Source organism: Anabrus simplex, chromosome 1, assembly GCF_040414725.1.
Source record: "Anabrus simplex isolate iqAnaSimp1 chromosome 1, ASM4041472v1, whole genome shotgun sequence".
In the NCBI taxonomy this organism is placed as follows: Eukaryota; Metazoa; Arthropoda; class Insecta; order Orthoptera; family Tettigoniidae; genus Anabrus; species Anabrus simplex.
Window position 1 is genome coordinate 108,500,320 of NC_090265.1, and position 27,624 is coordinate 108,527,943.

The 27,624-nt window shown below is 39.8% G+C and overlaps 2 protein-coding genes across 7 annotated transcripts in view; one reads left to right on the forward strand and one right to left on the reverse strand.

The window, feature by feature from the left end:
• Positions 1–27,624, reverse strand: part of LOC136884448 (uncharacterized) — a 115,826-nt gene that overhangs the window by 82,276 nt on the left and 5,926 nt on the right. The window lies entirely within an intron of this gene.
• LOC136884418 (axoneme-associated protein mst101(1)) overlaps positions 1–27,624 on the forward strand; it is a 119,245-nt gene that overhangs the window by 28,829 nt on the left and 62,792 nt on the right. The window lies entirely within an intron of this gene.

The following is a 27,624-nucleotide window of genomic DNA, read 5'->3' on the forward strand; positions in this document are numbered from 1 at the left end:
CGGCCGTGGCCGTAAGTTAGGTAAAATCCCGGTATTTGCTTGGAGGAGAATTGGGAAGTCACGGACAACCACTTCTAGGATGGTTGAGGTGGGAATCGAACGCCCCTCTACTCAATTGACTTCCTGAGACTGAGTGGACCCCGTTCCAGCTCTCGTACCATTTTTCAAATTGTGTGGCAGAGCCACAGGGCCTCTGGGGGTGGCAGCTGATCATACTAACCACTACACCACAGAGGCGGAAATGTTATTTTTTGGTATTAAGCACCTGTTGCCAGGAATGCAATATAAACATCGAAAGGAGAGGAATATTTGCAAGAGTGTACATTAAACATAAAGAGAATAAATTGATGTTACAGGAACGAGTCTTAATGGACACCTTTTTTTTAAACTTAAGGAATAAGTCTGGGCATTACAGGGTTATATGAACTCTACAAAGAAGAAAGCTAGGCGCATTTGTTGACCACTTCTATTTTTCGGGAAATCCAGTCATATAAATCAAAATAATACCTCTTGAAAACAACCAAGGCAGCCAAATGTGTAAGAAAGCGTGCGATATATCAAATCTTGGCAGCACCAGAATACATCGTGACGCTTTAGCTTTGTTACTCACTTTACAAGGAGGTTACGTAAGCATGTCTATTTTGGCAATTCCTTTTTCATTCATCCTGTTTACGAGGGAATAAATACAGTCGTTTAACTTAATATGAGTGTGCGGCTTTTTATTTGGCTAAAAAGGAAACTAAAACAATAACAAACAGAGAATAGAAAGGACCTTTTAGCTCTTCCTAATTTCTGAAGTTTGATTGCCATACTCAAAATTTGTTTATACTTAGCCGGGCTGAGTGGCTGAGGCGGCAGAGGCGCTGGTCTTGTGATCCCAACTTGTCAGGTGCAATCCTGGCTCAATCCGGTGGTATTTGAAGGTGCACAAATACGTCAGCCTCCTTTCGGTAGATTTACTGGCACGTAAAAGAACGCCTGCGGGTCTAATTTCCGTCACTTTAGTGTCTCCGAAAACCGTAAAATTAGTTAGTGGGACGGAAAGCCAATAACATCATTAGTTTTATACTTAGGACATATAACCTGAGATGATAATCGTTGAAGATAGCGCAAATAATAACCAGCATTAGGACCTGGTTTACGAAGCTAAACTCTTCACCTAGTAGTAGTATAAACTTTATAAGTTTTTTTGAAGTGGTGTAGAGGTATGGTGCTTGATTCTTGCCCGGAAGCACCGGGTTGTATTTCCGACCTGCCCGCGATTTTAATTGTGGACCAATGGCTGGGGCAGGGTTCAATCAACTTCGTGAAATCAACTGAGGAGCTGGTTGATACGAGAGTCTTCGGCACGGTCAAGAAACCTGATCTGAGAAAGTCATCACGGTGATCACATGGAACTCTGTATGGCTGTGCAACAGTCTTCAAGGCTCTAGCGGGCCGTTGCACCGGTATTGTTTATTATTTTTTCCATAAACTTTGATGATATTGTTGTTGTTTTCTACCTCTTCAATGGTCTTAGGAGACACCAGGGTACTGCAAGTTTGTCCTGTGTTGAAGTATGAGTTTGCAACCCTAAGACTGGACCTGAATGCCTAACCATCTGCGCTGTTCAGTCAGCGTATGATAGCTCCTTCCTCGTGGTGACAAGGAGTACTTGTTTCTACCAACCGAACGCGGGGTCAATTCCACGCCAGGAAGTCTAGAGATTTAGAAACAACATTTTTTTACTTCTAGAGAATCACCTGGCTCCGTTAATTACCCAACCTACGTCAGAACTGAGTTGCAAATAAATTCCCCCGAGTAAAGGGAAGCGGGGCATAAAGATAATAACTTATCCTGGTACCTTCTTGATCTGCGCAGAGATGACTCTGCTTTCCCTTACGTTATGTTTTCATTGCTGCCATGCCTCGTGTATTGACATTCAAGACGATGGGACTAGATGAACTAAATTTAATACTCCGAATTCTAGGTCAGCCCGTTTTTGATTTCGCAGTCGTTTACGATTTTTTTAATGATGGTCCCCTTCGTAACGCAACCGATAACGTTGGTTCCTTCTTTGGCACGAGTCCATCTGGACTGCTGTGTTTCAACCACTGTTTAGACTTAAGCATACCAGGGATGTTTACACTTCACCGAGAAAAATTATTCTAGTCATTGAATAAACATATGAAAATCGTTGTATACACTGAATAGCTTCCTGTTTGAATGACGATGTAATTTAACATCGCCAAGAAGAAGACCTTCTTCGCTCACAAACCATGAGTTCACTAAAAATCAGACATTGAAAGATTCAGTACTGCGTCAATACTTTATAACTAATGAGAGGTCATGCAAAGGAAAATCACTTCAGTGGCCTCGCTCGTCTTTACGACCGGGTTTCTGAATAGGAGATTTTCGACATATATATATTTATATATATCAAATAAGAAGTAGGTCTATTTAGGCGATAAATGAACCTACGCATGCATGCGAGATCTTCAACTACATTGTATCTTCCTTATCTTCATCTGAGTCTGCCTCCGTAGCATAACAGTTAGCTCTATCAGGTGCCTCAAAGGCCCGGGTTCGATTCCCGATACTTCCAGAGATTTAAAACAGGCAGGAGGGCTGGTGTGTTATTTGGTACATACAGCTCACCTCCTGTGGGGTTTACCCGAAAAGAGCTGCACCACCTCAGAATTTTTAATTAATTTCGTGTGGCTATTTCTAGCCGAGTGCAGCCCTTGTAAGGCAGATCCTCCGATGAGGGTGGGCGGCATCTGCCATGTGTATGTAATTGCGTGTTATTGTTGTGGATGATAGTGTTATGTGTGGTGTGTTAGTTGCAGGGATGTTGGGGACAGCACAAACACCCAGTCCCCGGGCCACTGGAATTAACCAATGAAGGTTAAAATCCCCGACCACCTCAGAATGAAGACACGAGTTTGCATGATCTTAATATGAGGCCAGATTAGGAAGCATATTACTGCCACTATCATCTTCTTTTTGCCTTCGTTTTAGAATAATCGTTTACGAATAGATTAAAATTCTCGACCACCTTCGTTGAATGACATATACTTCTCATAAAACTCCAACTTACGTATTGGCTCCTCTTCTTTACTCTCTACTTTCAAGCTAATGATAGCCCAACACCTATATAATGCAGACAATTACAATCCATTGGCATAATGCACACGTCAGAGTAGACTGAATCATTGCACAACAATGCCACTATCAAGGATCACATGCAATATAAATACGTACTTGGGAGTAAACTCAATTACGTCTGGAGATCGTAAATTGAACATCGACTTAGAACAATGTTATCTATAAATAGCAAATTAATTAGCTGGAAGGTACGGAGACGCATAGGGAGATTTGAAATACACCCATGTTCATAAAAACAGAACAGCTTGAATGACTAGAGATAGGAAGTTCATATACATAGGACATGTTCATTAGAATGTTCTGCAGAAACGATTAACTCTTCAGTCACCTAGGTTCAGCATGTGTCATGTTGCCTGGTAGGCACAGGGTCCTCCATGGGCACTGATAACTTGTTCCATGGGTGATGGCATCGACGCGTATAAGGCGCGAATGGCGTCCTGGGGTATAGCCATCCATGCTGCATTCACCTGGTTCCACAGTTCATTTTTGGTGATTGGCATTGGGTCACAGCGCCCCACCTGCCCTTTCACCATATCCCACACATTTTCGATTGGCGACAAGTCCGGTGATCGGGCGGGCCAGGGAAACAGTCTGACATACTGTGACAACAAGAAGGCACTTGTTCTTGCAGCAACATGTGGTCGTGCATTGTACTGATGAAATATGGCATCTGGGATGTCGTGCAGGAAGGGTATGGATACGGATCACAGGATGTCATTCACCTAGGTCAAACTGGTCACAGTGCCCTGGACACGCACCAACTGTGATTTGTGGTTGTATACAATAGCACCCCACACCATAAGGCCTTGAGATGGCTCTGTATATCTTGTGCGAATGCAGTCATTGTGATGCCTCTCCACCTGTCTGTGGCGAACCTAAATGCGGCCATCATTTTCAAACAAACAGAACCTGGTTTCGTCCGAAAACACTATCTGCTGCCATTTCTGACCCTAGTGACGTCATTCTATACACCATTGCAGTCTGGAATGTTTATGCACATTAGTCAAAGGTAGGCGGAGAAGTGGACGATGCGCCGGTAACCCAGACTGTAATAAACGGCGACGGACTATCATTCCTGATATTATACGATATGTTACACTGTTACACTGTTCCACTCCTGCTCCAGAGCCGAAGAGGACGCAGATCTGTCCTACAGTGCCATTCGGATGAGGTGTCGATCTTGTCAGGGGGTGGTCTGGGTGGTGCAACCAAACCCATTCCGTCGTATTCTATGGCCTTCTATGAACCATTCTGTACACACCCATTGCACTGCCGACACACTTCGTCCACACGAGCAGCAATTTCCCGGATGGATGCATCACGTTCTCTCCTGCCAATAATGTGCCCTCTTTCAAACTCACTTATTTGACGGTAGGGTTCTCGCATACGTCTGAGAGGTATCCTGCACGTCTGCTCAAGTCACACTGATCCATTACCTTCGGTTTATAACGACAGCGAACGCCGCAGGCACGTTTTACCAGTCGGTGATGGTGTGCAGTGATATCGATGTGGACCTTGAACCTGATGGCCGACATGGTTCAAATGCCAATCATTTCTTCAGAACATACTAATGCACATGTACTGTGAATATGAACTTCCTATCTCTAGTCTTTCAAGGTGTTCTGCCTTGTATGAACATGAGTGTACCATTATGTGGTGATTTAGAAGACCGCGCGTGGCTGTTAAAATCACGGTAAAGTCTGTCTTATCTGTCTTCTTCTTGACTGTACACATTGTATTCCTTCGACCACTAATTGCATCAATTGCTACTGCGTGTCTAATTTACATATTTTGCTTTTGAATTATTTACACACTTTGGTATCTCGATCGCCAATTGCTATATTTCTGATGAAGGTACCAGTAAGGGTATCTTGGAGGAACTGTCCATATGACTAAAGAAAACCATAGGTGATTGGGGTGACATTGAAGTCCGGCCGAAAAAGAATTCGTGTAAACATTGCTTATTGTGTGCAACCGAATTGTCTTTACTTGATGTAAATAAATAAAGCTACATGCTCTACTAAAATTGTTGAAAAGAAAAATTGAAAATCCTCAGACTGTTTCCAGTCATTCGACCAGGTTAGGTATGGATGAAGCCCCCATCCAGCGGCGAGGATAGGAATTGTGCCGACTGCCGAAGCCTTTGGGGCAATGATTAATGACGGACAGATGAAATGAAATTATACTGGAGAGTGTTTCTGGAATGATGAGGGCTTCATTCATTCCATCCCTGACCCGGTCACTGAGTGGAAAACAGGTTGTAGGTTTTCAATAATGATCATTGCCATCTAATTGTAATCACGCTTAAACAGACAAAACTTGGTCCGAGCTTCTGAATAATAATCTACAAGCCTCTCTACACGAAGGTAAATTACATCTATGGATATAGCCACATAATAATAATAATAATAATAATAATAATAATAATAATAATAATAATAATAATAATAATAATAATAATAATACTGTAATAAACGACGCTTAAAATACCTATTAGAAATTGTACGAGAACCGCATCCGAGACTCTTCTTGCCAGTAATTCATTATCGTGTGCTAGCTAGAAATAAATTATGGGTTAGAAAAATCGTCTCTAAGTTACCGTGTAAAACGAATATGAACTGCTGGATGTTTTTCCTAGTCCAGTAGATAAAAATACATCAACGTTAAGCGATAAATAATATTATTACTTTAACGACCCTTAACCTGGAGTTGATATTTTGGAAAAGAAGCTGCAGTATCACTACATTGTCCCAGAAGCGTTCTTTAAAACCCTGGACACCAGCGACAGGGAACTGCCGCATTTGATCACCTCCAAATGCCATCGACATTCTTCGGGATCGAATCCGCCATCTTAGGAACAGAAAGATAACGAATAAAAGACCCCACTCCGACACAATTTAAGGGGATAGGAGTGATAATTTCAGTGATCCCCTCCCCCTTCAGAAACAACTCTCATTTCGAAAATTAAGTATACAGAAGGGGGTCACCGAGTGTGAATATTAAAGTATTAGTCTTCTCGATTGTGATACCAGCGTTGTACTCCAGTGAGGTAGTGAGTCCATCGCTTATTAAAATGATTTACACACAATGAGAGGTCATTGATCAGCAACAAAAACAACAAAAGACCTGGGTTTGAACCTTGGGGGACACCAGAGCGACCGCGGTAGGTGGACGAGCCCGTCGCCACTCTGGGGCGAAACGCTGGTTATTTCACGATTGAAAAGCCTAAAGAGATTGACTACTTTAACCCTCATTTCATTTTTCCGATAATATATCACTTGTACTAGGAGATGTAATTAAGCAGGATGGCCCATATGATATTATTCAACTGCTATTCAGAAAATTACAATCTCAGCATCGTGACGCACATGCTTACAGTAATGCCGTCAGTACTTCTGCGTCATTGCTATGAGAAAGACTCCGACACGTCAGCTCCACGAGAGAGAAGGACAACGTTTGGCACGCACTCATGAAATGTGAAGCGAGACGAGGAATTCTGTTGGCGGCTTGAATTTCGGAGAGGTCCGACTTGGAAGCAGCCAGAAGCCAAATTTAGCCACGCAGGGAGGCGAGCAAGCTGTCTGACCCGCGGCTCTGACGTCATCCGCCCGCGCAATCAACCCCACGGTCGAATGAGAGGGACTGTCTTACTGTGCCGCAGTTTGCTCTTCTCTACACTTACAGTATCTGGACAGTCAAACATTAGCGCTCGGGCAGGCAGAAATTATTTTCGGGGGTGAGGGTGGGAATATTAAATATTAAAATTTCGGAACTTCTATAAAATAATGCCAACGGCCGTAGCCGTGTTGAAACTCCGGATCCCGTGAGATCTCCGAAGTTAAGCAACATTGGGCGTGGTCAAGACTTGGATGGGTTGCCACGCGCTGTTGGTCGGGGGTATAGGAATGGAGGAGCGGAAAGGAACTGGCCACCCTACCATACGTAAACTCCGGCTCAGGCACACCTCTGCGGAGGTTCGGACCTGCCTTCGGGCAGAATACACCCTTACCTTACCTTATAAAATAATGTTGTGTGCACATTGAGAAATTAGAAAAGCTAAATTAAAAGTTTCAAAATAACACAATTATTTAATTTGTATTCATCTTGATGATTACACCAGCAGACGTCTCCTGATTATTTTTTGGCCAGCTCATGGATTATATTTTCTACGATGACATGTTCTTCTTTGTGTATATACAAAAGAGCTAACACATTCAATCTCTCCTGTGCAGTCGTATTCTGCAAAGAACCTGTTAAATATTTCAAGGATGGAAAAGAGCGTTCTGGTTTGGTAGTGATTACTAGTAAGACAGTTTCAGTACTGGATGTATTGTTGGGAAAATATCACTGTCGCAAAATATTAAGTGCAGCAGTGAAGTCCATTGGTTCAGGATGGTTGCTTTTTGAAGAAAAAAATATATTTATTAATGGAAGCATCAACACATTATTGGCAAATACGTAGTTCAAATTCAAAGCAAAGCAATGAGCTACCTAAAATCTTCATTTACATTGTTGCCACAATTAATCACAAATTCTAAACTTCAACTTTTCGTGGGGGTGGGAGGATTTATCCCCTCCCCTCTGCGTACGTCCCTACGCTCGGGGTTAGTGAGCTACAGAACTCCGTATCGCATAATTTTATATACACTTGTGGAAAGCTGAAGTTCATTGACTCTGTATCACATATTAACTCGAGAACACCCTCACACCAGAGTTGCCAGCTTATCAAATATTCTCTCACTTAAATTTGACTTTGAAATTCATTTATTATTTTTCTTCTTTCGTAGGTTTTCCCACATGCTGGTTTGATCGTGGGTGCAAAGTTTTAGCCAGTTGTAAAAATAGCCCGGTTTTACGACTGAATGCCCTTCCTGGCGCCAACCAGATGTGAAGGGATATTTTCACTACTGCATGTCACAGTGATATTCGTAATGTAGTGTGTTATGTATGAATGAAGAAATGAGTATCAAGATAAAACGCAATCACTTAGTCCCCGAGTCAGATGAATTAATCAGACAAGGCTAAAATTTCTCATCCGGCCGGGAATCCAGCGAAGGAACTTCTCAACCGAAGACCGCGAAGCTGACCATACAGCGAAATAGCCGGATTTACATTCCATTTAATATCAACTAAAATTGAATAACTTTCATCTGTTTACATAAAACAATTCTCGCTTCATGCAAAACTACATGTGCTATTTATTTCTATGCCTTCCACATACGAAGATCACTCATTATGCATCATTTTCAGATCTGTTAACGTGGTCAACTTCACCGCACCTGAAGAATGACAGAAAGCGAACGAAGCAGTTGGGGTTTGTTTATGCTATCTAGTCATAACAAATAGCTGGCGAAGACTTAAAAGCCATGCATATCAACATACCTTGTACAGTCAAGAACGTAACTCAGTGCACATTTTAGCCCAAGCCAAGAAGTCGAAAATTGAGTTTTGTCCAGCTAGATCGGGAAAATTGCACAATGTGCGTCGCCCAAAACCTTCGATGTGTCAGTGAGACATTAAAACACTAGAAAAGTCCGACTCGTTGGCTGAATGGTCAGCGTACTGGCCTTCTGTTTAGAGGGTCCCGAGTTCGATTCCCGGCGATGTCGGGGATTTTAACTTCCGTTGGTTAATTCCAGTGACCCGGCGTCCGGGCGTTTGTGCTGTCCCCAACATCGCTGCAACTCACACACCACACATAACACTATCCTCAACCACAATAACACGCAGTTACCTACACATGGCAGATGCCGCCCACCCTCATCGGAGGTTCTACCTTACAAGGGCTGCACTCTGCTGGAAATAGCCACACGAAATTTTTATACACTGCAAAAAATCGAATTCGTAACATTGAGGCTAAATGATGAGTGTCCAGTCACCTACGTTATCAGTGAACATTGCCATGGAAGAAAGGAGTAATAATAAACATCGTGTGGTCTCAGCAGTAGCGTAACCAGGACCGGCCGATGGGGGGTTATAGTTACAAAAGGATGATGGGAGAATATAATGAAAGTGTGTGTATGGTGCGCGCATGTAAGACTTGTCATTATAATGACATTGATACAAGTGAATTATGTTGATACTCAGATTGCAGTAGGCTACAAAATCTTATATTAAAATACAGAACAAGAACGATACGTTCATGGTCAACAGTTTTACAGCCAACGGTATGTTTAGTTTACAATCTAACATTCAATTTTCGAGGCTTCTTCTTAGAAGGTAGAGTCAAGAGATCTGTTGGTACTTCAATTATGTTTCTGAATGTTTATTGCCGGTCTGAGTGGCTCAGACGGTTGAGGCACTAGCCTTCTGAACCCAACACGGCAGATTCGATCCTGGCTCAGTCAGTTGGTATTTGAAGGTGCTCAAATACGCCAGCCTCGTGTCGACAGATTTACTGGCACGTAAAACTACTCCTGCGGGACTAAATTCCGGTACCTCGGCGTCTCCAAAAACGGGAATATAGTTAGTGGGACGAAAAGCAAAAAACATTATTATTATAATAATAATAATTATTATTATTATTTTTGAATTTTTATTGTTTATTGTCGGTTTATGTTTATTTTCTTTTTGTAAAATCTCCATCGGGGCTTCTAACCCCCAGTACCCCGCCCTCATCGGCTACATCCCTGGGTCTCAGCTACTGTTACCAGGCATTTTAATTTAACGCCATTGCCTGCTTGTTCATCAATTTCCACGTTCCGTTTTACTCTCGACCTAATAGAGGGCACAGTAAACCGAATCTATCTTGGGCGCACAGCTGAGTTTCGATATATTTTCGGGTAAACACCAAATGTGTCGCCAGAGATATTTTATATGCCGAATCGTACGACACGGAGTGTCGAACTGACATTTTTCCACCCTTAAAATATCCGACTACCTCTGCCGTATTTGAACCCGCTATCTTTGAATCTGCCACTGATCCGCATAAGTAAAGGGTAAACATGGGATAGTGTTTAGGATAGCAATTTTCCAAAGCTCTAAAGTGAAACTATAGCATGGCGCAAGTAGGGCAGGAACCCGACGAACTACTGCAACACGCAACTAGCTGTAACGATCAACAAATATATACCGGATGCGTTTGGGTGCCAAGTGGCGCGTCTCCTTCATCTGGTATTACTCTTGGCGTCGTGATGCAATGTTACACAAGACGTCGTACGAAGGCGTTAGACGTGCCTGGTGCCAACTCCACCGGCATGTGCAAACTTTTGTTTGACAGTGACTTCTAAACTACCACATGTGAAGAACATACCTGTTATAACGTCGTGTTTCTGTCAATTAATTTCTCGCCAGCTATTTACGACACCATTTTCCCCCAGTTCATTACCAGAACAAGAAGAAATTAAGAATGATACTAGGAATTTAAGGTAATAATAATAACAAAAATAGCAATAATAATGCGAAGTATAATAAGGCAGGGTGGAGTAGCTTGTACAATAGAGCGCTGGCCTTCTGAATTCAAGATGGTGAATTCGATCCAGGTTCAAGCGGGTCAAGGTACTCAAATAGGTCTGCCTTGTGAGGGTAGATTTGCTGGCAAATAAGAGAACGCCTGCGGGGCAAAATTCTGACCTATGGCGTCTCTGGAAACCGTAAAACGTTGTTAGTGGGACTTAAAGCGAATAGCATTATTATTATTATTATTATTATTATTATTATTATTATTATTATTATTATTATTATTATTATTATTATTTCTTTCTCTTTCTTTCTTAATCTGTTTACCCTCCAGGGTTGGTTTCTCCCTCGGACCCAGCGAGAGATCTCACCTCTACCGCCTCAAGGGCAATGTCCTGGAGTGTGAGACATTGGGTTGAGAGTTACAATTGGGGAGGATGACCAGTACCTCTCCCAGGCGGCCTCTCCTGCTGTGCTGAACAGGGGCCTTGGTGGGGATGGGAAAATTGGAAGGGATAGACAAGGGAGAGGGAAGGAAGCGGCCGTGGCCTTAAGTTAGGTACCATCCCGGCATTTGCCTTAAGGAGAAGTGGGAAACCACGGAAAACCACTTCCAGAATGGCTGAGGTGGAAATCGAACCCACCTCTACTCAGTTGACCTCCCGAGGCTGAGTGGACCTCGTTCCAGCACTCGTACCAGTTTTCAAATTTCGTGGCAGAGCCGGGAATCGAACCCGGGCCTCCGGATATGGCAGCTAATCACACTAACCAGTACACCACAGAGGCGCACATTATTATTATTATTATTATTATTATTATTATTATTATTATTATTATTATTAGGTTTTGGAATTTATTGTACCTCATTACATTTTGTTTTTTACGACTCAGTGATGTTAGGACATTCGAATTCTGATTTTTCAACTCTCCTCTCCCTCCCTCACACCGTTTCTTCGTATGTACGCCTTAGCGTTTTCCTTCTCATTTAGGCAGTAATCTTCATTATCTTCCTGATCAAAACTGTATCAGGCATAAAATATAGGAAATCATATTTTCTATTACCGAAGGCATTTGGGAAACGTATTAATAATGGATATGTCTGTAGGGTAAAATCACATGCATATTTAAAAAATCGGAAATTATACTGTTCACAAATTTTGTTGTGAACAATCTTCCGGTACAGCTGATATTAGTGGAGAAATTTGACATTTTTTGTTTTGGTCCCCTTAACATTATTGCGCCACGGTGTACTAATCAAATAATAGTACAGCGGTTCTCAGCCTGTTTGAGACCGCGGCCAGGTAAATTCTTTTACTATGAGATGAGTGCCCAGTCGTAACAAATTTTTTCGTACATACGTTTCAAGCAAAAATGTTATTTCGTTCGATTTCCAGAACAGAGGCTTCAGCGCTCATTGTTGTAATCGGCTTCTGGACAATTTTTATAACCGATCGAAAACAACGGTACTCCCTTTCCTGAATACTGAGAGATGTATATGCCTGAAAATTCCTTATCATTCAAAAGTAATTGGCACAGTCACTGATATTTGCAAGACATATGTTTGGTTTTAGAATCTATAGTTTAGAGAAGACTTGAAGACTGCGCTTTCCTTCACAACCTCCTAAGAATATCTACAATATAAAATATTTATTCGTGAAACATACTTAGAAAAATAAAACGACAAATTCCAGGAAAATTCCTCGTGGGCTGGTAAAACTGACCCCAGGGCCCGCTACCTGCCCGCGGCCTGGCAGTTGAGAAACACTGGCTTACTGTACAGCCCGGTTATATCTAAAATTACAGTTTCAAGAAATTCTGTTAAGTCTTTTTTCCGTGATGTAGTAACAAACACGACAGACAAACAGACAGACAGACAGACAGACAGACAGACAGACAGACAGACAGTAAATTGAACCTACCTTCATCTTTTGTGTATCTACTCTCATGTCAATACGTAGTATGAGGTAAACATTTGAAGTGAACAGGCAAAAGTGTAATTGTTATTTATTTAGGTATGCAAGAGAGTCCCACTAATACCAACGAATTGTGACCGAGGCCTGTTCCGATAGGCTAATTTTCGAATTATCAGAAATTTCTTCCGAAATCCAGCATTGGACCGCAACTACGAAGTATGGAATAACTGAAGAGGAATAACCCTATTTGTAGAGAGAAATAATGAGTGACTGATATTATTTTAGAGAACGTTGTGTTTCATTAGTACTATTTAACTAAACACTATGAAACCCGATTAACTTCGTTATACTGCATACCATTATTTTTACTTCGATTTCTACCTCGTAATACTATCATAAAGTAGAGTGCGCTGTTATTTTATATTGATTTTATATATGAATAATAAATGTACAAATTATTTTCATTCTGAAATGCATTTCTTTCATTTCATTACAATTTCAGTACAGTCATGTTGAAATTTTAATTTGGATTAACCGAGTTTCCGGATTATCAGGGTTTGGATTAGCGGGACTCTTCTGTAGTCTCATGGCTATTCGTCGGCCGTATGGTGTAGTAAAACTTGGCTTTTCCTAAATTCAATGGTCACTGCTGTGGTTTAAGTGTCCGCGGAGAAACTTACTCTTCATTTTCACCGAGATTTGTGTTTTGGGAGAGGTGTAAGCAGAACTGATTAGAGAAGTGGTTTCGAATCTCATATTTAGTCTTTTTAGGAGTATTTTGGTGTGATTTCTCATATTTAATATTTAGTTGAGTGCTGGGTTAGCATGTAACAACATCATTCATGATATGGGTCCTGCAGTTGTAAGATTGTATTCGGTGAATGGAAGGTTGGAACCTTCCTGTTGACAGCCCTTAAAGTGAATTCTTGATTTATAAAATTTTATTTTTACAACAGGCAAATGTCGAGAATGTATCTTAATTAAATCCCCTGTTATGCCCTCCCAATTCTAACCATCTCCAACCCAGTGCCACTGTAAAAGAGGAACGTTACACAGAAACAAAGTCGTTCGATCCCCGTCTCTCCTCCCACTCTCTGTGATAAATCCCTGGCACACACTCAGATATTGGAGTTACCGCACGGGCAATGTGATGACATCCTCAGTTGAATTGCTTACATTTCGTGACCAGGTCCACTGCCTCTCATATTAAGCAGACTTTCACATGAAAATCCACAGCCTGTTTCCAGTCATTCGACCAGCTCAGGAATGGAATGAATGAAACCCCCATCTAGCGGTGAGGATAGGAATTCTGCCGGCTACCGAAGCCTGTCGCACTCCTCTGGGGCAATGATTAATGAATGACAGATGAAATGATACTGGAGAGTGTTGCTTGAATGAAATATGACTGGGAAAACCGGAGTACCCGCAGAAAAACCTTCCCCGCCTCCACTTTTTCCAGCACAGATCTCACAAGGAGTGACCGGGATTTGAACCACGGAACCCAGCGGTAAGAGGCCGGCGCGCTGCCGCCTGAGCCACGAACGCTCAGACTTTCACAGCTGAAAACGAATTTCATTCCCGCTCTAATCCAGAATTTGGAATGAAACCTAGGACCTCGAGATAAGAGGGTGACGAATTCTTCCCAAATCTAGCCTTAATTAATTTCATGTATGTACGTACTGTAGCCACATAGGTTATCAGATATACTTTTATTTTGAAAAGACAAGGAATAAAAAAATTTTCAAAAAAAATATAGCCTAAAGTAAATTGTCTCAGTCTTTTGAATACATGTGGTGTCTGAGTATCAAAAGAGAACCTCTAAGCGGTTTCAGTGCATAGTCGATGAATTCCTTGCAACTGCTGTTGAAACACGAGGTCGCAAGCCTCTTACACAAAGCAAAATAATAACTCATAAGTTTGCATGACAGATGAATGCATATAAAATATGAAAAATGCATTTATAAAAAATGTTTTTCTATAGTCCTCGTGGTTTAGAGCTGTGTACTTATCGAAAATAGGCGAGAGTTCGAGAAAAGAGGTTACATTCCTCATAAAAGTAGGTTGCATTCACGTCGTTGGCTTCTTGGATGTTAAAGAATTCTCGCCGAATAAAATTCCGACACCCTGGCATGTGTTCAACCGTCATCAGTTTGAACGGACGTTAAGAAATAACAATGTACGAAAGATGACATGGCAGTAAAGCTATGTAAATAAAGAGAAGGCTTCTGAACATGAGAAACATAAAGGCTTTTCAAAACCTAGGATGGGTAGAGTAGTATAGCTCTATAATTGGTCATCTTTACATCTTTACTGGTGTAGGCTGAGTGTGTTCGAGGTGAGAAGTGGTAGTGACATTTCTACACTTTTGGCTTCCTGAGAGGAAAATGAAGGACATATTAGTTGGTGCCTTGTATTTATGAAATAATTTCTTTTTACAATGAAATTCAGAGAACATATTTTTTATTGTGATTGGGCTTATTTTGTTGTTGACAGGTGCTCTGCGTGAGGAAATATTCACTGAAAAATGAAAATAAACTTATTCATGTCACACATTATTAGTGTTGATTTTATAGATATTTTTCACTCTAATACCTTCTCTGTTAATAGTCCGGCTAAATGGTTAGCTTGCCGGTCTTTGGTCACAGGGGTCCCGGTTTCGATTCCCGGCAAGATCGAATTAAAAAAAACCATAATTGGTTATTTCCGCTCGCACGAGGGCTGGGTGTATGTGTTGTCTTCATCATCATTTCATCCTCATCACGACCTGAAGGTCGCCTACCTGCACCTGACAAGCCGAACTAGTCCTCGAACACTTCCGGCACTGAAATCCATACGCCATTTCATTCTGTTAAATGTGGTCAATAATTCAGACCTATTTCAAACCAAGTATCGAGTTATGGGACGCAACTCCCACCTGGATTTACAGTAAAGGAATGTGCGTGTGCACTTCTGGGGTGATGACGAGAAATACACTTGTAGAGAATTTCTGGTATAACATAGATGGAGAAGCTCGTGATTTTGGAGGAGGCGTGTTACACTGCCTTCATTTTATTTTTTATAAATTTCAATAATAATCAGAGTTCTGTTATTCTGTAAATCAACCCTGACATGACGGAGAGCTTGAGTTTGTTGACCGACACTAGGATATGTCAATACATTTGTCTTTATTAGTAACTTTTAGACAATTTTCTTTTTTCACGTAGACTGATTTTCTTCATACGTATAATCACTATAAATCAGAGAAACATACCGCTTGTGACCGAAGTTTATTTACTTCTAAGCATATTAATTAAGAAATAAATGCGGCTTAAATAATCTCGATTTAGCTGCGTGAGATATTTAAGCGGGAATGGGTCCAACTGAATGGAAGCCAATTTCTTCATACAGTGATTCACGGTATTGTTATTCAGTTCATGACTCAGGGATTGCACCTAAGGGTCAAGACAAAAGAATTCAACTCCGTGGTGTAAACATACAGTCGGTCTCCTTGACGACGTTGTTCTTGAAATTTCTCACCGGCTTTGAACTATAATTGCATCCTTAACCTTGCCACTATGGTCTGTTTGTTCTTGTATTGCTTACGTACTGAGGAATGACATTTGGCTTGTTACTGCTGTCTTGAACTGTGAGGAGTGGGAACATTAGAATCATATACTTTTTATGTGGTTATGTTGCATTATATTCTATGTTACTGTGTTGTATAAAGCATCACCATGCCGATGCCTGTTTTTAAAACCTCGTATCTCTCAATGCTCTCCCTGCCCATTATATTCCTTAAGACTAATCACACCTTCTAGCCACATATTTATATGCAGTCCGTCAGAATAATTTTTGTTGTGTTCATTTTCCTATACTAATTTTTAAAAGGAAATGGACGCTACCACACTTTATTGTAGGGATGTTGTTTGCATGGCGAATTTACACACTCCTACAGTCTTCTTCTTCTTTTCCTACCGCTTTTCCCACACCTGTGGGGTTGCGGTGCGAACTGAGATGCACACGTGGTTTTGGCTCTTTTACGGCCGGATGCCCTTCCTGACGCCAACCCTATATGCAATTTGCTTTACGTCGCACCGACACAGATAGGTCTTATGGTGACGATGGGATGGTAAAAACCTAGGAGTGTGAAGAAAGCGGCCGTGGCCTTAATTAAGGTACAGACCCAGCATTTGCCTGGTGTGAAAATGGGAAACCACGGAAAACCCATCTTGAGGGCTGCCGACAGTGGGGATCACAACTTCTCTGACATTTTCTGACTTGACTTTCACTTTTTTCAAAGTATTAAACGTATTTCCTCCACTCATTATCAAATATACATGAGCATAGAAACAACGGTATTGCCATTTACAAGACAGTGTGCACAAAATAAGCCCACAGACTGTAATGAACGAAGTTTTAAATTTACGGTATTGTAGCAGCAGCAGCAGCAGCAAGAGAAGCCTGAAATAATTTTCTATTGTAGTGAAAATGGGTCACGTAAACGGACTGTAATTTTCCGTGCATTTCTGTGGATAGATATTAATAGCAGAAGTAATATATTCTATTTTGATACCAAGCAAGAAGCCAGGAATATAATGTTTAATTTCTTCGGCTGCTTGAAGTTTGACAATGCACACTTGGTCTATAAGAACAAAGAGTTACAGCGTAAAATAGCCAACAGTGAACAGTAATATCTTGGCCAGAGAGAGGGCGTAACCCTCTAGGTGGCCCGCCCCACCCCTTCAGGGTGGGGAATGAAATCTTTCATAGAATAGACAGTAATATAGAACATGGAGGTCGCTAACAAGGGTGATACATTTTGTCGATAGAGGTTTCCTAAAACAAATATATATTTTGTCAAGCGTATTCGTAATTTAAATGTTTGTTTCTTCAAAATGTGTTTCCTGTTGTTTTATTTCTTTTAAGATAACCGGTTCTGTCCGAAATTGTTGGTCAGTTATTGCAATAGTAATATCGTAGGGCTTCCGGGTATACCGCATTCCTGGTTTTGCTGATGGTTGTATTAACGAAAAGAACCGAGTTGCTGAAGACACGGGGGAGCAGGCGACCTCAGGTCAACGCCTGCGATGTTCAGCGCCTACCTCTGAGACTTATTAATGGCTATAGCAAAACTGTTTATAAACAGTGACACTAGAATGAAAAGAGTCAGTGAACCGAGCTCGATAGCTGCAGTCGCTTAAGTGCGACCAATATCCAGTAATCGGGAGATAGTGGGTTCGAGCCCCACTGTCGGCAGCTCTGAAGATGGTTTTCCGTGGTTTCCCATTTTCACACCAGGCAAATGCTGGGGCTGTACCTGAATTAAGGCCACGGCCGCTTCCTTCCACTTCCTAGGCCTCTCCTATCCCATCGTCGCCATAAGACCTATCTGTGTCAGTGCGACGTAAAGCAAAAAAAAAAAAAAAGTCAGTGAAATGTAAGATTATGAAGGAAACCTTCTCCGACTCCTGCACTATGCCGGATATTTGAACGTGGAGCGCAGTAGTGATGTGTGCATATGGGCGCCAAAAGTCAGCTAAAACTAATTTCCGTACAACTCGGGCGAAATCCCTGGATATGATCAATCAATCAATCAGTCAATCAATCAATCAATCAATCAATCAATCAATCAATCAATCAATGATCTGCATTTAGGGCTGCCTAGGTGGTATATTCTCTATCAAATATTTACCTAACTTTTTTTAAACATTTTCAAAAAAACTTGAAAAATTTATCGAACATTTCCCTTGACAGTTTATTCCAATCCCTTACTACTCGTCCTATAAATTAATATTTGCCCCAATTTGTCCCCTTGAATTAAACTTCTATCTTTCTATTATGATCCTCCTGCCTTTAAAAGCTACACTCAAGCTTATTCTTCTACTATTGTCATTCCAGCTCCATGGCTAAATGGTTAGCGTGCTGGCCTTTGGTCACAGGGGTCCCGGGTTCGATTCCCGACAGGGTCTGGAATTTTAACCATCATTGGTTAATTTCGCTGGCACGGGGGCTATGTGTATGTGTCGTCTTCATCAACATTTCATCCTCATCATGACATGCAGGTCGCCTACGGGAGTCAAATCAAAAGACCTGCACCTGGCGAGCCGAACTTGTCCTCGGACACTCCCGGCACTAAAAGCCATACGCCATTTCATTTTCATTCCACGCCAACTCTCCACTGACAGCTTCGATCATACCACATAGTCGAGCAGCTCATTTCCTTACTCCGAAGTCTTCCCAGCCCAAAGTTTGCAACATGTTAGTAACACTAGTCCTTCGTTGGAAACCATCCGGAACAAATCGTGCTGCTTTCCTTCGAATTTTTTCAAGTTCTCGTATCAAGAAATCCTGGTGAGTGTCCCCGTACACTGGAACCATACTCGAACCCGATGGAAGCGAACTTAGTAACATAACGAGAAACCACTTTAATAGTACATAGTACTCCAATGAGAAGTTGTATTTTCTGGGGAATAGTGTACCGTGCGGCGATGTGATAGCAAGCTGTGGACACCGCATCTCAAAAATCTGTCTAAAAGCCTTGAATACTAGTTTTTTTACAATTTGCTTTACGTCGCACCGACACAGATACGTCTTATGGCGACGATGGTATAGGAAAGGCCTAGGAGTGAGAAGGAAGTGGCGGTGGCCTTATTTAAGGTACAGCCCCAGCATTTGCCTGATGTGAAAATGGGAAACCATGGAAAACCCTATTCAGGCCTGCCGACAGTGGGGTTCGAACCCACTATCTCCCGGATGCAAGCTCACAGGTGCGCGCCCGTAACCGCACGGCGAACTCGCCCGCTGAATACTGCTTTTATGGACCCTACAGATCCAGACTTCAAACCAATTAAATGAGTTGTATTTGGTCAATTTTGATACTTTGTCCTTTCACTAAACCGACCACACTGTTTCGAAAACGAACTGTAGTCTTCATTTTAATTTGGACTAATGGAAGCATAAGTACGGAATTTTGAGATCGGATTAGCTGTGTACCGATGATACTGTAACAAGCAGACAGACACTTGCAGAGCATCTGCAGTATACCAAACCTAAACTGTATTACATTTGCACGCTGCCATAAACCCAACAGGATCACACATAATCGTTCAGTTATAGTATCATGAATCAACCTCAACTTATACTCGCACTGTAAAAAATGATCGAACTGTTAGAAAGTTGAGACAGTGACCTATGTTCTGTAGTCGCTAACCACTTCTCTCCAATTGTGGGGCGAGGGGTATAAATAGGCTAAAACGTTTGAACCAAGAAAGCTAGTAAGTTATAGGATGCAGGATTAATCTTCTCCGGTATTCTGCTATTAAGCAAAACTTTGGACAAGAAAATCGACTATATTTCGCTCTGGATAGGCTGCAGGTGAAACATTCATCACGGCGAAAATATGCGGCTAGTGCTAAATATAATAAGCCATCTCGTGAGTCACTGAGCTGGTTAGCTGTGACGGCGACTGCTGCTGCTGGCACCTTCCGTTCACGTTCATTCGTGGAATAGGAACTAAAATGGCACTGGAGTTAACACGACGATGATTATAGTTTTAATATTTTATTTCAGGATCTAAGGTTTGGAATGCTAGACAACAACATCCCTTTGGCTAATGCCGTGAAGGAAGGACTATTGAAGCGAAATTTCCGAAAGTGTCACACATGAACTATGTCTCAGTATCTGAAGCAAATCTCTTCGAAATGTTCAGAATTTCATTATTTCATTTGTACTTTTTATACGATATGTATGCTGAGTCCTTAGCTCGAAGGCTGATTGGATCCTCAACAAATCCACCACCATTTGTCATAGATAGCCTAGGCGTTACTGAAGAGGTGTGCTGGAGTGATATAGTTTCCCGTTGCTTTCCTCACTGAGCAAGATGGTACTGTTTCATATCAGACTGCGAAGTATATTGGAAAGCTCAAACCAGCCGACCGTATGAGTGACAGTTTCATACCATTCATCACGGTCCTGGCTCCAGAAGAATAGCATTACTAGCATTGCTCGTAGCTTGGTCGCTTTCATATCGTCAAAGCCAAGTATGAGACTAAGACAGGTCAATGAAAGTAACAAAGCTAATCTCACCTATACCAGAATGCACAGTGTTATAGCAGCACTATATATGATCCGAGATTGATCTGAGAAAGCTTACACGATATCATCCTTAGAATAATTTTGAAAACATGCTATCGTTTCAGTTTTGATTCTAATATTTTTATGCAGAAGGAGCTCTAAACAATTCACTTACATTGACGTTGTATTTCTCAGTGGTGACGTCAATAATCTTTCAAGATAAAAATAACGAAATACCAGCTTATACAACGTTAAAGGAATTAGAAGACTTTAAGCCTGTTGATAAACGATGGTATTGACTACAGATAAGAAAGAACGATAAAAAATGAGAATACAAAATTATTCCTCAACCTTACAGGGCAAAGCAATGTAACGCAAAGTCATCTCCGTACAGGCCATGAAGACTCTTGGAGGGGAGGGAGTAGCTGATAATTATATGAACTTAGAAATGAGTAAAATAATAAACTGGGCCAGAAATAATAAGTTAATGTTCAACGAAGAAAAATCTAAAGTTATGTTGTTGAGCCATAGGAAAAGGCGAGAAGAGAAGGAAATTGTAATTATTCTAAACGAAAAGTTGATAGCACAAGTCAATAGCCTAACATATCCGGGCATTATATTCGACAATAAATTAATTTTCAGCGGCCATGTTATTCATATAACAGAAAAATGTCACAACTGATAATCATCATTTCTTAATGCCCCAAGTTAACCTGGAGCTAAATTACGAAGCCTTAATAACTATATATACGGCGGGAGAGGGGGGGATCTTACCGCTTATCTTGTACAGAGCACCAGTTTGGAGAAAAGTCCTGGACAAAGAATCTTATAAAGTTAAACTAATCAGCGTTCAGTAACTGATTGAAAAATCATACCATACAGTTTCTAAAGAAGCTCTCTCTACGCAGTTACGGGATCAACGCCTATTAATATAAAAAAAGAGGAAAAAGTTATGTTCTACTACTAAATAATAAAAACAACCTCGTTGATATGGAAACTGAACCAATACACTGGATTCACCCATCTGATTTAGTAAACATTTCACAGGAAAAAGATAACAATTTCAAGTTATAAATTTACATTGAAAGGTGTAAAAGTGAGAAATGAACTGGCTCCAGTATAGCAATGTTTAAAGATAACACATTGTTTAAGACCTTGAAATACAAGTTAAATAAAAAAAATGTTCTAGTAATCAGGTAGAGCAGCTGCAATACTAAAATTCCTAGAACAAATAACATCCATGAATATTGATGAAAGAACACCATATACACCGATAGCGGCATAACGTTCGAACTGCAGGGCTGAGTGGCTCAGACGGTTGAGGCGCTGGCCTTCTGACCCCAACTTGGCAGGTTCGACCCTGGCTCAGTCCCTTGGTATTTGAATGTGCTCAGTTACGTCAGCCTCGTGTCGGTAGATTGACTGGCACGTAAAAGAACTCCTGCGGGACTAAATTCCGGCACCTCGGCGTCTTCGAAAACCGTAAGAGTAGTTAGTCGGACGTAAAGAAATAACATTATTATTAAAGTTAGAACTACTCAAGAATAGGAAGAAACACCCATATTTAATAGAAAAAATTAAGAAAAATATTTATTTATTTATTTATTTATTTATTTATTTATTTATTTATTTATTTATTTATTTATTTATTTATTTATTTGGTAAACCAAAACAGCGAGAAGCCGAATTACAGAGTTCCGAAATGAAAAATATATGTACAGTGGAGTAGCGCAAGGCAAACATAAAAAAGTGGAAGAACAATGAGGAAGAATCATCTAATGATAACAATAGAGGAAAAAATTAAAAACTAACAAAATAACAAAATAAATGTAGAGACATAACAATTAACAACACAACATAAAGGCAAAAGAAACAACGAGGAAAATTGAAGATTGAACGTAAAACGAAGAGAAGAACTTATAGCTAGGCACAGTAAGATAAATGCAGATATAAAGCATAAGTATTGGTATAGTACAGTAAAAAAATACATTATGTACAAAATAGGGAACAGCAATGATAAGAGAAAAAAAGAATATGAAGAAAATGATCTAGGTTAAGTTAAGGAAGAATCGATTAAAGGAGACATACGAAGAAAAAATGTCCAAGTTCCTGTCAGAAGATAAAGTGTTAAGGAGGGTTGGTATGCGGATTAATAAACTTATTTGAACGCAAGAGGGGCGGGAATATGGAATATGCAGGGGCGGATTAATTCTGGTTTTACGAGTTGGAACATGTAAGGAAAAGAAGGATGCAGGTTCAGGAAGAGGAAATAAACCGTTAACAGCGTTATATAGGAATATAAGGTCGGCTACTTTCCTGCGACTAGATAACGGGCGAAGGTTTAACTTATACAGTATCTTTAACATTCCTAAGATGAATAAGTGGAAATTTGAATTCAAATGGATTAATGCATATTAAGGACACCAGGGAAATTAACTTGCTGACCAACTAGCGAAAGAGGATGCGATTAGCGAAAACATCGTGGAGTACTCTAAGCGTGTCCTGAAATCCGTAGTGTACAGTGGCCTAAGTTGTCTCAGTATAGAGAAGTGGCAAAATGAATTGAATCAAACCATTAAAGGCAGTATCATAACATAATACTTTCCCAACACACTCGACAGACTAAAACTAATGTTAGATTTAAATCCATATTTAACAACTATGCTAACAGGACATGGTCATAACAATGTAAAATATTAAATAGGAAATGAGACAAATTAATCGGAGTAATACTGAAGGAAATAAACTGGCCAGACTTATGAGTAACTACAAAGACAAGTCTTTAAAATTCATAATGTGTGTAAGGGACAAAATTATTTCTAACTAGATAATAGCTTAGCATTATTTGTACATATCCCATCTTACAAGTATGTAGAGAAACATAGCTGCAATATTTATAGACCATAGATTAATAAAATACATTTACATGTAAATATTACTGATATAATGGAGCATGTAGAATGAATTTCAATGTTAAATGAGTTCATACATACATAGGGTCTGCATACATTCCTATAGGTGACCAGTCAGTAAGATACTAAACGCTAACTTAACGATTTTAATTATTTCATGACCCTAATTCACGTATACGAGTAATACACATGAAAGTATGAGTTGTAGAAATACCGTGTATAAAGGCTGATTTAGATGTAATTCTTTAAAACTTACATCTTATTCCTGCCCAAAATATATGCTTTCATTTTTGGCCATGTAATAAAACATGGAGCCAATAGTACTTGCTTTGAGACAGATTTGAAGGAACTTGCTTTAAGGCAGATTTAACGCTATTTTAAAAATCAATTAAAATCATCATCTTACATGCTCGGCGACAAATCGTCAAAATACAAATGTGTCATAATGGTTTAGAAACATAAGTTCACTAGTTGAGTCCGTATGGAATTCTCGCGAGCGTTTGAAGAAGAGAATAGCCCTCAATAGCGCTATTTCTCCGCCTTGCAGAGGCGGCAAGTCAACTGGGATCGTCACCCGGATGTGCCACGACCAAGCCAAGTCCAGCTGCCCTACCTGGCGTTTAGTCGCCTGCCCTCAAGACATTCCGAGTCCAATCTGGCTAGTGTGTCTGCTGACCAGCCCAGCGCCGCTGTGAGGCGTCTTCGCCCGTCATTACGCACTCACCGACGCTTGCTGTTCGAGGTGCCTGTGGCTCCGATCAACTGGCGCTGCTAAACCTGCTCTCCGCATCACAGATTTAGTAGGAAAGGGAGAAAATTGACCATTTTAAAGCTTCTTTCCGCCAGCTGTTAACATAGAACTAACGAAATAATATCAACGCACAACTACTTTGCTAATTAAACCTGTGTTATAGTTTAACTTCAATCAATGTAATAACTATTTCTCAGAGCTATTAACATTAATGTTCATGACTATTAATTAAATATTGATTTTTATTAGCATGGCCACTCATTTCCAAATTGTATGAGGTCGTGTCAATTTAGACGAAAGACCACTTACATTCAGATTCCTTAATCTATTAAAGAGTTCGTTAAAACGTAACTTTATATAGTAATGTAGGACCTTCCGAGTGAAATATTACCATTCGTTTTATTTTCTTGCAAATTGATTTTATAGTTTAGGCTCTTATCTCTAGTTTTGTAACAAAACTGTTTACACATATTTTACTAGTGCAGCACTGAATGTTTATTCGAATGATGTGTTCTGGATTTGGAGAAAGGATGATTCATAAAATCTGTACATAGTAGAGTGTGATGCACTTTTATGTAAAGGATAATTCTTTGCATCTATTAACAACTATTAAATATTTTTTTATAGTTCACCAATTGCGTTCTTTTGCATAACTCATAAAGAAAGTTCAGGAAGAAGGAAATGTCTGTATGTTACTTTCACGGCGTTTAGTTCCAAAGGATTTAAAGTTGTTTGGTTTAGACAGAGAAAAACTTACACAATTACTAAAATATAACCGTTTCATAGTGAATTATGATTTCTTAACTTCTGTAGCTTAGAGTGTAGGTCATATCTATTGCTTAAGAGTTTTCGTATTTATATGAACTTTATAACAACTTTCACGAAAATTAGCTTATGCTTATTCTTTTACTAATTTTGAAATTTTCTGTATAAGTGTGTTTTTCGTTTCAACATAGCCTACACGAACCACACAGGTTTGAAGCTTTAAATATGATTAATTGTGATTTGATAACTAATCAACACATAAATAACAATTCCGTATGTTTACGACCATCGATCATTTAAATAAATTGTTATCACACTGATGTCAAACATCATTTCAGGTTGATTTCTATTGCTTGAGGCGATATAATAACGGTAGTTTTCATGACTCTTCAAAATTAATTTGTCTTGCACTTGACGTAACACACATAACATTTCGACGTTTGTATAAAGTGTGCATCTTGATAGTAACATTCGTTCATTACTAAACGAGTATGGCATTTTGTATTGTAACAATAAATTCGTAAATGGAAATTTTCTCCGGATACAAAATCAATAAAAATATTTCCACATACAGGGGATGTCAATGGTTGTGATTGTCATAAATAACGCGTACTACTGTATTGCAACTTGTGATCTTGTAAAACTTGTATCACAGTCAGAAGAATTAAGCTGGGTTTGTATACAAAAAGAACGAGCCCTACATTTTTGAAATGTGATGCGGAGAGCAGGTCCTGCCTAATTTCTTGGGAACATAAACATAACTGCATTGTATCTCTCAACCTCACTGGAAGTAGGATGGTATTTAGCCACAAACTCTACCGAATTTCTCAGGTTTTATTGTTCGGTAAAATTTTTTCACTACGCTTGATATTTTCTTAGACTGCTTGCTTAACATTCTCTTAGCATTTAAAGAAACCTCACGAAGAATACACTGAATGTATACAATATATTTCTCTATTCTGTGATATATTAATTGTGGAATAATTTCTTCTGTACCTTTCGCTTTTTAATATTTATAATCTGCATTTTAACCTGTGTTATAAAATAAATATTCTTAGAGCACTCATTGAGATCTTCTTTCTCTCTTTTTATTTGTTGTATATTATTTTCCCTATCACACCAAATCTCCTTGATAATTTGTACCTTGATGCAATAAAGCTTCCGTAAGTTTCCTTTAAGGGTGAGTTTCTTAGGGTGGAGAGTGGAAAATTGCTTCCATATTCAAATGACTGTGAGCTAATGATCTTCTGAGTGTAATTACGACATCATACGGAAATATGCTCCTCATCATATTCTAAATAATTTAAAAATGTAATGCATCAGTACTGTATCCAAATTCTATCAAGTATTTTAATTCAGGGACATTAAGAAAATGGCGGATGGACTTTAAAGCCCGTTTATAGCTCTAAGAAGAAGTTATTGTAGAAAAACTATTCTAGAAAGGATGAATAATGCATGGCGTAGAGACGTATTTCATTTCTATGCCCAAAGTAGTAGCTATATAATAGTTATACCTCGGACTTTTAGATGGTAATAGGTTAGAATGCAAAGTAATTTGGTTTGTAGGAAGTGTTATGCAACCCGTTGCACTATAATGTAGGAAGAGTGGTATAAATTCAAGGAGTTCTATAGGCTGTACCCCTAATATCTATGAAACCATAGCATAACCGTTGTATAGTGTAGGGTATACTTGTTACTGGCTTAAGTAAGTTTGCATTCTAACCTATCAGCACCTAATAATCCGGACTCTATGAACCTACAATGGGAATTTTTGACACCAGTTGTTTTTATTACCACTCTGAGCCAAAATTTCGTACTTGAGATATATGATAAAACAAATCATGGCAGATTATATACGTAAATAGTAAATTGTTGCTCCACTGCGTAGCTTGTGATAAACACAAATGACGTAGGCAAGGGCGAACATTGTTAACTACGGAGATTCTGTTTCGAATTTTGGTGCCACAGTATGGACTTAGAAATAGGAATATATTTATTGAAATTTAATAACATGTAGGAACAGAGGTCACGTTGGCTGTAACTAACTGCAACTTTAACTCAAATGTATCATTTAATATACAAAATCTTATAAGAAGAATACATAAAAAACTTATGATACATTTTCCTACTGAGGATAAAAAGTAGCGAAGAAGACTCGGTAATTTACTTCTCTCCTTGTCATGTCGTAATATTAAATATTGCCTGCAAACCAACCCTGTACATCGGAGAGAGTATTATCACCTGATTTCAAACTGAATTTCCATCACAAATGATACATGGTATTTTTTGTTTTGAATTCCTGAACTCCCACGATCACCTTTTATGTAAGACAGGTGCAGTTTGAATACAGTACATGATAAGTTTTTCTCTGGACCTGTTGTACGAGAACATGGTCAAATAATCAGACTTCTACCAAGTCACACGCGAATCCCCACATATCGATGGCTTACTTCTAAAATCTCGTATCTCCCAATGCACTTCCTATCCATTTTCTTCCTTAAGACTGGTCACGCCTCCCAGCCACATATGGATGTACAGTCTATCAGAACAGTTTTCGTTTTGTTCATTTTCCTATGCTGGTGTGTAAAGGAAAATGAACCTTAAATGCATTAAACTGTAGGAGTGCTTAAATTCACCATTAAAACAACATCCCTGCAATACAGTATGATAAGGTCCATTTTCCTTT